This window comes from Mus caroli, unplaced genomic scaffold (genome assembly GCF_978045245.1).
Source record: "Mus caroli unplaced genomic scaffold, Mus_caroli_1 scaffold_9, whole genome shotgun sequence".
Taxonomy (NCBI): domain Eukaryota; kingdom Metazoa; phylum Chordata; class Mammalia; order Rodentia; family Muridae; genus Mus; species Mus caroli.
In genome coordinates, this window is record NW_028227264.1 from 41,000,654 (window position 1) to 41,013,531 (window position 12,878).

The 12,878-nt window shown below is 43.4% G+C and overlaps 1 long non-coding RNA gene across 1 annotated transcript in view; it reads right to left on the bottom strand.

Annotated features, from left to right (window-relative positions):
• The window catches only part of LOC147002629 (uncharacterized), a 31,432-nt gene extending 19,999 nt beyond the window's left edge, over positions 1 to 11,433 (bottom strand). The window contains exon 1 of the long non-coding RNA XR_015048529.1: positions 11,327 to 11,433. This is a non-coding gene — a long non-coding RNA (uncharacterized LOC147002629). The remainder of the gene's footprint in view (positions 1 to 11,326) is intronic.
• Positions 11,434 to 12,878: the final 1,445 nt, after the last annotated feature.

Consider the following 12,878-nt stretch of genomic DNA (forward strand, 5'->3'; position numbering starts at 1 on the left):
GCTGATAAAAGTGCATGCTAGGACACACAACTAGAAATAGGTTTTCCCAGTAAATAACACAATCCCAGGGCTCACAGTGTGATCAGATATCCTGCAACAAGGGTCATAAGGGTTACAGGTGCTGTGACATTCAGGCCCAGAGTGAGGAGGAAGCAGTCCTACCCCTACTGATCTCAGGATGATTTCAGTTTTAATTATTAACTCTCATTTCATACAGTAAATATATCTCTATAACTCCTGTCTCTGTCTCTCTGTCTCTCTGTCTGTCTCTCTCTCTCTCTCTCTGGGTGTGTGTGTATGTGTGTGTTTTATATAATGATATTGAGGTGGGAATCTCTGGTTTTATTGGATACTCAATTGTGTCGTATGAGGTTTTTCTGGAAGCTGTCTTATGAGAGGGTCTTTTGCTGAGAACAGACATGTGTTTTTCTGGAAGCTGTCTGGTGAAACGGTGTGTGATGTCTTGCTGGAGCAGACACTTGAGAGGACTTGTGATATTTGGGAAGAGTGTAAGGAAAAGCCAGCTGACAGTGGACCGTGCTCTGCCATGGGTTCGCCTTGCTGCTCCTCAATGGTCTTTGCTTGTCCTGAGAACGTTCTGGCTGCTTCTTGCTGCCTAGGCCGACTTGTGCCAATTGGGGGAGCCTCTCAGTTTCTTCTAGATCGAGCGGCTGCTGCTGATTCGTGTTTGGTGTTTGCTAGTGGACTGGACTGCAGACAATGAAGACTGGAATGGCCCCAAGGAACTTCTTCTCAACAGGTCCACGTCCCCCTTGTCCTATCAGCCATCTTCCTCCCCTCCTTTAGTAATAAGGGAGACTGAAGCATTTAAGAGTAAGTTTTGAAAAATATAAGCCTACAGAATATAATTTAGAGGCTGAGAGAGTCTGTGTGGGGCCAGAAAACCACGTGACTGGGAGAGTCAGTCAGGAGCAAGAGGTCGAGAAGAGTCTAAACCCTGAATGTCATAGCACGTGTAACCCTTATGACCCTTGTTGCAGGATATCTGATCACACTGTGAGCCCTGGGATTGTGTTATTTACTGGGAAAACCTATTTCTAGTTGTGTGCCCCAGGATGCACTTTTATCCAAGAGTTTTCTGTTTATTGTAGACAGGATTAAATAAAGTCAACCTTAGGTCAAGAGGCAGAACAAGCAACCAGTTGACAGGGAATGAACCATAGAGACTAAAAAGAAGTCAGGAGGATGGATAGAGAGACACAGGAAGTAGAAGGGAGGGACATTCAATTTGAAGGGTTTTTGAGACTAGCACATGACTAGCTAGTACCTGGAATTCCTCTTCATGCAAATGAAACATTTCTCGCACCTTGGCCCCAGCCTATGATGTAAATTCACCTGAAAATCCCTACCCACTCCCCACAGTTTATATACCTTTATTCTCCCCCAATAAAAAGAGCTGTTTCACTGAAAACTGTCTCTGGAGAAGGCTGTTTCTCCTGCACTCATGCTGACTAAGATCCTGTCCAATCCACCTGCCCCTGCCAGTGCTGAGCACATTCCTACCAGTCCAGCCCAGTGAGCAATGGTACCTAAATACCCTGAGGGAAAAACAGACCTGGGGCAGGAAGGCTGTATCCATAAGGTAATAAATTAATAAAATAAGACCAGGAAGGAGCTGTGGGATTCAAGGTTTGAGAGAAGGCTGCAGAGTTCAGCTATGAGATGAAAGGTTGGGGTCTGGGAGCAGGGAACTATGGTGCAGGTCTAGACTACAGGTGAGCAGGCTTGAGTGGAAAGGGGATGGAGCCACAGCTCCAAGGCCAGATGGGGCGTCCTCGGCTTGTTGGCTATTAATGCACACAAGGTATCGGGTGATATGTTGGTATGAGACCATTCCATGGAAGTAGAATATGTTGATCACTCTATAGGGGTCCAGGAGAGAGAAAGAGAGAGAGTTACCAACTTTCTTTGTTCTGTGTACAATAAGTTCTTGAGCCTGTTTTTCCAGTACACTCCTGTGCTCTGCAGTTTCAATTCACTGTCACCCATTGGGTGACTCCGATTATACTCCAGATTTTGTTAAGCTATTATCAGTCTGAACAGGATGAGAGAGGTTCCTGAGAGATGGCATAGTTTCTGAGTCAATTAGACACCTTCTCCCTTGTAAAATGGACTCTCCTGTGGGCATGGTGGCACATACCTTTAAGTCCAGCACTCAGGAAACAGAGGCAAGTCTCTCTCTCTCTCTCTCTCTCTCTCTCTCTCTCTCTCTGTTTGAGGCCTAACTAGCCAGCACTACATAGTGACTCAGAGTTGTCTCAAAAAACAAAAAACAAAAATTAACAATGTTCAGCATCCTTAATCATCAGGGAAATGCAAATCAAAACAACCCTGAGATTCCACCTCACAACAGTCAGAATGGCTAAGATCAAAAATTCAGGTGACAGCAGATGCTGGCGAGGATGTGGAGAAAGAGGAACACTCCTCCATTGTTGGTGGGATTGCAAGCTTGTACAACCCTCTGGAAATCAGTCTGGTGGTTCCTCAGAAAATTGGACATAGTACTACCGGAGGATCCAGCAATACCTCTCCTGGGCATATATCCAGAAGATGTCCCAACCGGTAAGAAGGACACATGCTCCACTATGTTCATAGCAGCCTTATTTATAATAGCCAGAAGCTGGAAAGAACCCAGATGCCCCTCAATAGAGGAATGGATACAGAAAATGTGGTACATTTATACAATGTACTACTCAGCTATTAAAAAGAATGAATTTATGAAATTCCTAGGCAAATGGATGGACCTGGAGGGTATCATCCTGAGTGAGGTAACCCATCACAAAAGAACTCATATGGTATGTACTCACTGATAAGTGGATATTAGCCCAGAAACTTAGAATACTCAAGATACAAGATACAATTTGCAAAACACATGAAACTCAAGAATAACGAAGACCAAAGTGTGGACACTTTGCCTCTTTTTAGAACTGGGAACAAAACACCCATGGAAGGAGTTACAGAGACAAAGTTTGGAGCTGAGACAAAAGGATGGACCATCTAGAGACTGCCACACCCAGGGATCCATCCCATAATAAGCCTCCAAACGCTGACACCATTGCATATTCCAGCAAGATTTTGCTGAAAGGATCCTGATATAGCTGTCTGTTGTGAGGCTATGCTGGGGCCTGGCAAACACAGAAGTGGATGCTCACAGTCAGCTATTGGATGGAACAAAGGGCCCCCAATGGAGGAGCTAGAGAAAGTACCCAAGGAGCTAAAGGGGGTCTGCAACCCTATAGGTGCTTGTGTCTCTAGCTGCATATGTAGCAGAAGATGGCCTAGTTGGCCATCATTGGGAAGAGAGGCCCCTTGGTCTTGCAAACTTTATATGCCTCAGTACAGGGAAACACCAGGGCCAAGAAGTGGGAGTGGGTGGGGGTATGGGGGACTTTTGGGCTAGCATTTGAAATGTAAATGAAGAAAATACCTAATTTAAAAAAAAGAAAATCTGAAAAAAATTAACAACAACAAAACTACTTCCTACAATGATGCACAGCCTGAAGACCCACATAGCCTTTAACTTGCTATGTAGCTGACAATAACCTTGAACTTGTAGTGCTTTTGCCACTACTTATAGTCCTGGGATTATAGTTATGAGCCACCATGCCCAACATTGTATCTCATCTTAAAGGTTTTTATGCTTTTTAACAATTAAGAAAATGGGTATGTATATGTATGTATGTATATATATATGTATTTCTATATATATATTCTTTCTTCTTTCTTAGATTTATTTATTTATTTAATGAGTGTGAATGCTTTGCCAGCATTTATGTCTGTACACCACGTGCATGACTGTTGTCTGCAGAGGTCAGACGACAGTGTTGGATCCCCTGGGATTGGAGTTGTGGATGGTTGTGAGCCACCATGTGGGTGCTGAGAATTGAACCTGGGTCTCCTGCAAGAGCAACAGATGCTCTTAGTCACTAACCCTCTTTCTAGTTCCATAAGGGAACATTTTGGATTTGTGTCTTTTCTTGTTCTCTCTCCCTGTCTGATTCCAATTTAAGACACCTTCTTACCACATTTACAGAGGAGACTGGGTCACAATGTCTACAGCACTGTGGTGGTTTGAATAGGAATGGCTCCCATAGAATCATGTGTTTGAATTCTTGGCCCACAGGGAGTGGCACTATTAGGAGGTGTGGCCTTTTGGAGTAGGTGTGGAGAAGTGTGTCACTGTGAGGGTGGGCTTTGAGGTCTCTGAAGCTCAAGTTAGTTCTCTCTCTGTTACTTGTGGATCAAGATGTAGAACTCTCAGCTCCTTCTCCAGTGCCATATCTGCCTGCAGGATGTCATGTTTCTCACCACGAAGATAATGGACTTAATCTCTGAACTGTTGGACTTTATCTCTGAACTGTAAGCCAGTCCCAATTAAATTGTTTTCTTGGGCTGGAGAGATGGCTCAGCAGTTAAGAGCACTGACTGCTCTTCCAAAGGACCTGAGTTTAATTCCCAGCAACCACATGGGGGCTCACAGCCATCTGTAATAGGGTCTGATGCTCTCTTCTGGTGTGTCTAAAGACAGAGATGTACTCACATAAAATAAATAAATAAATATGGGCTAGAGCGATGGCTCAGCAGTTGAGCACTGACTGCTCTTCCAAAGGTCCTGAGTTCAAATCCCAGCAACCACATGGTGGCTCACAACCATCAGTAATGAGATCCAATGCCCTCTTCTAGAATGTCTGAAGACAGCTACAGTGTACTTACATATAATAAATAAATAAACCTCAAAAAATATCTCTTTAAAAATCAATAAATAAATCTTAAAAAAAATGGTTTTCTTTATGAGAGTTGTCATGGCCATGATGTCTCCTCACAGCAATACAATCCTAATACAAGCACTGAATATACAGTAGTGTCACAGTCTACCTTCCTGGAGGTGAATCCTTAGAGCTGACACTTCAGGACTGTCTTCATTGCTAGGACTGGAACTCATGTTCTGCAAGCAGCAGGAAGCCTGAGTGAATGGATTTGCAATCAAAATCTTGTCCTTTTTTCCTTCTCTCTATTCCTGCTCATTATATTAATGCTATAATCATAAAATTTGCCTATAAAGCTCAGGTTAAGTTAATCTGACCTTCAAAGCTCTTTCCAAACTGGCTCCTCCTTACCCTCCTAATTCTATAAAGGGCTAACATGGTCTGTCTGGAGCTGAGCCTTGGGGGCTCCTAGAGCAGCTTCTTCTTTGTAGCTGATTGCATACGTTGGTCTGCAATTCTAAGGAGTCCTTTAAGTAGAATCCTTGAGCCCTGTCCGCAGTGGGCAGATGTATGTACACAGGTCTGATTGAGAAGGAAACTAGGTGGTGATGTGGAACCTAAGGGTTCTTTGGAGAGTCAGTTATGTTGGATGGTGTGTTCCTGGGACAAACCTGTGAAGGCGTGTTTTCCTGAAGTGGACATGGGTGAAAGACTAAGGCAGGCTTGTGAAGAAACGTTTCACTGAAACAGACAGGGGTAAATGGATGTTCTGCTAAAGCAAGCACATGAAAGGATACATGATAAAAGATTTTCCATTAACATCATACAAGTATTGGTCCGCATTACATTGGGGGATGAGCTCCATAGAGAGAAGCACACCAAGAAACTTCTGGTGGTGTACTGCGCCTTCTTGCTGCTTTGGAGGACTCAAAGTGATGTCAGCTGAGACAGACTCACATGTTGAGGTAAGACCTGTGGAGGACATGTGATGTTTGGAGGGTATAAACAGGACTTGACTGACAGTGATGGAGCCTGGGAGCTTGGCGTGCTGATAGAGCTAGCTATGCAAGAGTTGTTGGTCTCGTGTCTTCGCTGATCTTCACTTCCCTGAGAGGCACAGCTGAGAACTTCTCCTGATGCCCCTCTTGGTCCCTCCTGCTGACTTGTGCCAATGCTGAGGCTTGGCTCTCTCTGCTGCTGATTCCTGTTTGCTCTCCCGTCTCTACTAAACAGGACTGCTGCTAGATCTGTGAACTGTTTGCAAGTGTTTGCTGCAGCTGCTGACCTGTGAACTGAACTGCTGATTTCCAGACAACACAGATGGGAGTTGCTCCAAAGAACCATTTCTAAACAGGCCCATTTCCTCTGTATCCTTTCTATCCCACACCTCTGGTGGGTGGTTGGCTAAAAAGGGAGGTTAAAGCATTTAAGAACCATCCTTAAAAATAGACTTTAAAAAAATTAAAGTTACAAGGAGGAAGCCAGATGTCTATAAGAACACATTGCTAAGAGGAATAAGTTTAGTGAGGGAATGGAATGGTAGGTGGACCCAGCACTGCATACCTCTATCCTGGAGTTAGACTGTCTGTCTTTTAGACCTGCCTCTAAGCCAGGAGGAGTGGCACATGGCTGTAGTCCAAGCACATGGGAGGCAAGAGGATGTTAAGTCGGAGGCCAGCTTGGAACATACAGTAAAAGACCCTATCTCAAAACAAATAAAACCCAAAGCCCCAAACAAACAGCACATGTATAAAACAAAACAAACAAACAAACACCACAAAATAAAATAACGAAACAAAATAGAAATACCCACTTTCTACTTGTGTGTGCTCCCAGGCCTGGTTCTTCATCCTAACCCCTCTTTCTTTTCTGAGGAAATTGGATGTAGTCGTAGCCCCTGCTTCATGGGTCCCTGTGATGTGACATCAGCTGGGCTGTGACTGTGTCACTACTTCTTGCCTTTAGCATAGCAGTGAGGGGTGACTAGTGGATACAGACTGCGGATCTTGCATTTTGTCTGTGTGCTCCAGGAGAGCACACCTCTGTGTACTAGCGGATGCTCAGGATTTTAGTTTACAGTGCAGAGACTCTAACCCAGGCCTTTATTCACAATAGGCAGCATTCTCTCAGGGCTACGTACACAGACCAGAACTCTTTGAATTTCCTTACTGGCTTCTCTAGTCACAACCAAAATTCTGAAAATACTCCACTAGCAATGTCCAAATTTCTCTAATTCCAGGTACTTAGGAAGCTAAAGCAGGAAGATTACAAGCTCAAGGGCTGCCTAGGTGGCAGAATGTTTTCTTCCTGTGGGGCAGACCCTGGGTTCAGTTCCCAGCAGGAGAAAGGCTACAGACCTAATCAAAACCTTCATTTCTTTTTATTGTTTTTAAAATACTTATTTTATTTATATGTGTGTTTTTATATTCATGTGCACACAGAGGCAAGAAGGAGGCATTAGATGGTTTGAAGTCAGAGGTATTTGCAAATCATTTGATGTTGATGCTGGGATCTAAACCCTGGCCTTCTGGTAGAGCTGCAAGCACTCTTGGCCATTGAGCTGTCTCTCCAGTCCCACTTTAATACACTACCAGAGTTCGCAAGGTGGCTGAATAGTGAGTGAGTTTGTCACCTGAACCCACTACAAAGTAAAAGGAGAGAAATGAGATCTGTCTCTGTCTCTGTCTCTCTCTGTCTCTCTCTGTGTGTCTTTCTCTCTCTCTCACCGCCATGCCCCATGACTTGAGACCGATGTTTGCAATCTACACGGTGGAAGGAGAAAACCTGCTCCTGTAAGTTGTGAACTCCACCCTCACAAAACAAACAAATGCCATTTTAGAAATCACTTAAAATTATATATGGGTATGAAATTATTAAAGAACAAAACTAATCAAAAAAACAAAGAGTCTTGGCTTATACTTCCACATTGTAATCCATCACTGAAGGAAGTTGGGACAGAAATCTGGGGCAGGAGCTGATACAGAGGCCAGGGAAGGGTGCTGCTTGCTTACTTGCTCATCATGATTTGCTCAGCCTGGTTTCTTATAGAACCCAAGACCACTAGCCCAGAGGTGGCCCCACCCACAATGGACTGGGCCCTCCCTGATCAATCACTAATTAAGAAAATGACCTACAGGCTTGCCTACAGCCTAATCTTGGGGAAGCTGCTTCTTTTTTTTTTTTTTTTTTTTTAAGACTGTGGTTCCCTTCTCTCAGATAACTTTAGTTTGGGTCAAGTTGACATAAAAGCATCCGGCACACACTGGAATCCTGAATTCCCAACATAGTCTCCAACCAGCTAATAAAGATGTCTACTGTCAAAAAAAAAAAAGTCCTTTATCAATTGCAAACTCTTTGGGCTAATATATGAACTTAATTTTATTAGAGTAAAACATCATTCTTCCAAGCCTTGAAGCAATAAATAAATAAATAAATAAATAAATAAAAGATAAAAACAAAAACAAAAACAAAAAACAGTCATTTTTTTTAAAGTCACAAGGCAGCAAAGTAGTTTTTAAAACAGAAGCTACATTTTAAAAAGTTAACAAGTCCCCTAAGAGATTCATGTTTATGTTAAAATCGGGGAGTTACTCGTCTCCACATATGAACAGAAGCCCTGAAGCCATTAAGCTTTGTGGTAGTCCCCGACCCCTTTTTTCCCAGAGCTTTCCAGGACCACTGGCCCGAGTGGATTAGGGGACCTAGAGATCACCTGATAGCATCTCTTTGCCTTCCCATGTACTTACACACTTAAGCAGGATATTGGTTTTCATGGTAATAGGAGGCAGCTATGGGATGGAGTCCGCGAAATATGCTTCAAAACTTTGCTTGCCAACTGGAACCACCTGAGAGAGATTCTCATACAATCGCTATAGAGGGCCACCTCAGCCCTGGGACGTTTTTAGGTTTCCTCAAGACATTCCTACACAGCTGCTGTAAGAACTTTTTAATTTTGGTTAATACGATTTGGAGGACTGTGTGCTCAAAAACATGTTAAACGGTGTTTCCCGTGGTCCATGGAGTTTAGGGCTCTCCAGGGATACTTGTTCAAGCACAGCGATCTTATCAGAATCAGAGGAGTCGGTGGGAAACCGTCAGGGTAATGAGCACCCAGCAGCTCAGCTGTGCTCCAGACAGTGGCTTTCAGAGAGCTGCAGGGCTATAAAACCTGCTGCAGTGGCCTGCTTTGTCACCCTTCCATTGACAGAAGGGCACCTGTCCTTATCTACAGGGAACTAAACTGTCAAAAGACCCAATAAACGCTGGTCTCCGAGCTGCTCTAAACCATCCGGAAGGGAAATCTTCCCTTACCAGACTATAGAATGCCTGTAGTCTGGAGCCTAGAATGGGCCCTCAGCACACAGCTTCACTATTAACTAAAGAAATAAACGCTTAAATAACTCGGAGATGGTGGAACCTGAAAGCTGGTTGTCTCCCTCAAGTCCTTACTTTTTAATTTCCTCCTTGTGTGTGTGCACATGTGTGTGTGTGTGCGCGCACGTGTCACGGTGGGCACATGGAGTTGGTTCCAGGATCCAGCTCAGCTTGTCAGGGTTGGTGTCATGTGCCTTCACCCAGTGAGCACCTCACAGACCCCTGAAAATCCTTACTTTTGACTCAGACTTACAAATATTCAGCTAATGCAATATTCTTTGCTTCAAGGAACTTAACATGGCAATCGGATAATTTTGGAAGTGGTTGTTCACTCTATAAAAGGAGACTTTGATGTATGAAAATGACTGATTAGAGCAGTGTGGTTTTTGGACCAGGAGCAGCACCTAGAATCTGTTCAAAATTTGACCTGTGGAGTTGTATCAGAAACTCTGGGAGTGAGACCCCGAAATACTGTGCGTGTGTGTGTGTGTGTGTGTGTTGCTATATAGCCCAGGCTGGCCTCAGACTTTAGATCTGCCTCAGCTTTCCAAGAGTTAAGATCACTAGTGTGAGTGAGTCACCGCGCCCAGTGGCAATCTCACAGGTGATTTCATGCTAAGATTGAAAACTGCAGCGGAGTTGTTTAAGTCAAAGTTCCCATCTGATAATAAAATCAATGTTTTAGAATACACATAGAGGGTATCATCTACCACTTATGGTAGTGTATCCCTGTACATCTTTAGAAAGCTACTAGATTATACTGAAAGGTATATTTTACATATTAATATGCATAATTTGTTTATATTGGTGTAAGCAACTATATAAAGCCAGATATTATAGTGCACACTGGAAATCCCAGCACTCAGGAGGCCAAAGAGGATCACTGTGAGAAGAACCTGGTATACACAGTTTAAGGCCATGCTGGGGTTACATAGTGAGACCTTGGCTCAAAAAAAGTCCATAATTTAAAAACAGATTGAAAATATCACATTGCATTGCACATGGTGAAGGCTTTGCATTTCGTGACATTTCTTTAGTAATATACAGGGCCACGATCTAAAATACATCTCGTTTGAAAGCAAAAAACTACAGTTGTTGGGAGGCAGAAGCAGGCAAATCTCAGTGAGTCTGAGGCCAGCTTGATCTAAACAGTGAGTTCCAGGGCTATGCAGAGAGACTGTCTCAAAACATAAAGTATTTCGTGTGTATGGGTGCTCTCCCTACATGTATATCTGTGTACCACATGCATGTCTGATACCCTTGGAGGCCAGAAGAGGGTATCAGGTTTCCTGGGATTGGAGTTATCGATGGTTGTGAGCCCCCACAGATTTTGGAAATCAAACCAGGGTCCTCTGCATGAGCAGCCAGCTCTTACCTTCTGAGCCATCTCTCCTGCCTAAGATTTTAATACTTTTATTTAATGTGCATGCTGCCTGCGTGTATGCTGCATTGTAGATGGAGATGAGGGAGGTGAAGAGAAGACTCAGATCATAAGAGCATTGGCTACCCTTTCGAGAACCCCAGAAGAGCAGCCTGTGCTCTTAACCACTGAGCTATCATCACTCTGGCCCCAAGTATGTTCTTGATGTGAATCGTAGTCGACAAAATGTTTGGAAAGTGCATCCGTCCAGGGTACTAGGCTTGGTAATTGTTTCTCATTCATGTGAACAGGGAATGTCCCACAAGCTGATAGGCAGAAGGTTATATTCTGAAACAGCTTTATATTTCTGTAGTCCTGGACAGACTAGTGATTGTCTTGTTTGCTCGGAGTTTAGTGAGAGATGTAGATACTTGTACCATTTAGGCTAGACTCCAAATCTTCGCTAGATTATAAATATGTGTGTATATGAGAGTATGAGAGAGTTACCTAATGGAAGTAAATAATTTAGCATCTACCTCCCATCAATAAATGATCACTACCCAGACTGAAACAAACCAATGCTATGGATTCGAGGTCTACTGTGGCAGGAGAGTCACTTGTGTTTGACAGAGCCTCATAGTCAGGCTGGAAGGCAAGAGACACTTAGCATAAAGAGAGGCCTTCAGAGACTTAGCAGAAAGGGAGGCCTTGGGTATCCTCTGAATGTTGTTTATGGTATGGAGAAGCTAGAGACAGGCAGACTAGAAGCTGGGCATTCTGTGTGTTTGCTTTGGGGAGTGTGTTTACCTAATTGATCCCGATTTGGAAGTGAAGCAAAAACCATGTGAAGCTAATAGCCACTCACCAAGTCTTGAAGGTCAAGGCCAACTGTAGCAGAGGGTGAAGCTTGCCTTCTTGGACTGGTTGCTGGAAGTGTTGTTCGTTGCAGTTCTGTTCTTATGGAGTCTGGCCATTGTCTCACTGTTTGGCAAAGCAGTGACCTAACCTGCAGGGCAAGTTTACTCATTCAAGACTTCTGAGCTCTTGCCAGCTTGTCCAGTGAATCAGATATTAAAGTGAGGGCTGGACTTAGTCAGTCTGTAGGTCATAGTTCCTTCCCACTGCTGAATTAGGGATGGCAGTGATGGCTCAGAATAATATGTTTTGGTGGCAAGGAAGTTTTGCCTATGCTGCCTGGAGTCAACCATGACTCTACAGTTGCTATAACCTCATTTTTAAAGAAAAAAAAATATTTATTTATTTTATGTATATGAGTACTCTGTTTCCATGCACACCAGAAGAGGGAATCAGGTTCCACTACAGATGGTTGTGAGCTACCATGTAGTTGCTGGGAATTGAACTCACGACCTCTGGAAGAACAGCCAATCTCTTAACTACTGAGCCACCTATCCCCCTATCATCTCTTCTTGAATGAGGGATATTCTAACTTGCTGTATAGTTGTCCCTATATGTGGTTACCACTTCTAAGAATATTCATTCTACCCCAGGGTCAGACTCCCATACCATCCAGCCTGGCTTTCAATCTGTGTCAAACACAAGTGGTCTGTTCCTATCTGGATGGTGAACATTTATTGATGGGAGATAGATGCTAAAGTAAATTACTTTTAGTAGTTAACTCGCATATACAGATATTTATAATCTATAGATGCCTAAGTGGTACAAGGTCCTACATCTCTCCTCACCAAAGGACCATGAAGGGATAATGTGCTGATTCACACTGTGGACAGATCATAGGAAGAACTGTATCGGCAATGGAAAAGCATTGTTTGGAATCTGTGGAGCCGGAAACTACTGTCAGATTCAGAAATTGTAAGCAGAAAGTGTGATACCCTTTGTTTGGTCTTGAAAAAAAGTACTCAACATGTTGGTTATATACAATAATAAATGTCTGGAATTTTCTTTTCTGGGCTGAGGTGTATTTCAGTGGTAGAACACTTATTTGTCTGGTATGCACAAAGCTCTTGGTTTAACTCCTTAGTTCCAACTTGGATGAAAATCTTGCAAAATAGAACTGACCAGAACTAAGGCTAGGAATCCAGTTCAGTGGCAGAATACTTTCTAAGTGTGTGCGACGCCCCAGATTTCGGGATTGGCATTGAAAATGAAAAGTTTATGAAAACCTGTCTGTTTATACAAAAAAATTTTTTGTATAAGTTTTTTTTCTTTTATTGACTATTTTCTTTGTTTATATTTAAAATGTTATCCCCTTTCCAGGTCTTCCCTCTGGAAACCCCCTATCTCTTCTCCCTGCCTCTATGAGGGTGCTTCCTTGCCCACCCACCCACTCCTGCCTTCCTGCCCTGGCATTCCCCTACAGTGGGACATTGAGCCTTCACAGGATCAAGGGCCACTCTTCACACTGGTGTCCCACAAGGCCAGCTTCTGCCACATATGCC